This window comes from Olea europaea, unplaced genomic scaffold (genome assembly GCF_002742605.1).
Source record: "Olea europaea var. sylvestris unplaced genomic scaffold, O_europaea_v1 scaffold31148, whole genome shotgun sequence".
In the NCBI taxonomy this organism is placed as follows: domain Eukaryota; kingdom Viridiplantae; phylum Streptophyta; class Magnoliopsida; order Lamiales; family Oleaceae; genus Olea; species Olea europaea.
The window spans coordinates 1-1324 of NW_019249907.1; the positions used below are offsets into that span (position 1 = coordinate 1).

Genomic DNA, 1324 nt, shown 5'->3' on the forward strand with positions numbered 1-1324 from the left:
AAATCTTAGGCAAAATTAAGTGGTGTCCAAATTTGTTGTGCAATGTTTTGAGGGAAAACACTAAAAATTGTAGTGATATAATTTAGGAGACAAGTTTACATCAAAGTGCGAATCCAGTCAATCAAGTCTTTGCAGCTCCCTGCATCCAATTTAATAACAAAAATGCTGTTACAAGATTATCAAACTACTATTTAATAAGCATACAAAAGATTATATATACAAGAAAATTCATACATGTGTCATGACCACATCGTTATAGTAATTCTTGATATAAGATGCTCCAGAAATATCTTTCCTATAGAAGAGGATAAAAGATGTTAGCTTAACTTAAAATAGATAGACGTAATTCTTATGGACATCAAATCTTGTCTAGATACACGGTCCTGTATGAAAGCTTAAACATTTATGAAATACCTGCATCTGAAATGCACTTTGCTTTAGCGCCCTTAGGAACAAGAGATCTAAAGTTATCACAATGCAAAATTTATGTCAACCCACTAGCTAAATATCCTGACACAACAGCTGTGTATGAATACTAAAAGTTACAAATGTTTGATTCAATAAAAAATAAAGGAACATTCATAGGAAAAATTTGTACATTTTCAGCTTTCTTCATTCCTTTCTCCAGTAGCTCCTCCATAACAACAAGAAAGATACTTGCTCCCCTGAAGTAAAATTTGATGGCCTAATCGATTTTGACGAGAAAAATATTACACCAAAAGAACCATCCACTATAGTTTTCAAAAATGCCGTTAAATTATATCCATCTATCCATTTTAAGAAAATTCAGTAAAATATGAGAAAAAATAATCTTATGAACATGATGACTTACAAGATCCACTGCTCCTACATCCCCAGTAAATGATGAGTCATCACAGTATCTTAACTTGATCCTAGTCTAATTATAGAAATCTTGATATTTATATGAGACAATATTATTAAAAGCCTAGGGTAAAGAAGATACAATATCCGAGAATAAATCAAAATCCAAGTCAATCAAAAGAATGAAGTATACTGGGGTTAATCTGTAGCTCGTTGCACAAAAACCCATTGAAAGCAAGCTATTTAGCATGTCCTTGGAGGAACCTTGTTTTTTATTCATACGAAATAGGCAATCTACAACATTTTGGCACCATCTTCCTCCATGAACATCGAAGACAAACACATCTTAGATTATCCTCAACATAAACCAGTAACATAACTAGTTTACATTTTAATATGATATTTTAGCATTCTACAGCTAGAAAAAATTTAATAGCTCAGAATAATCTCAATATGAACCAGCCAATTGTTTATTCCTGTCCTAGAACCTCTATCAAGATGG

At 31.9% G+C, this 1324-nt stretch overlaps 1 pseudogene; it reads right to left on the minus strand.

The window, feature by feature from the left end:
- Nucleotides 1-414: 414 nt before the first annotated feature.
- LOC111385291 lies at nucleotides 415-1320 on the minus strand (annotated as a pseudogene).
- Between the last annotated feature and the right edge of the window lie 4 nt (nucleotides 1321-1324).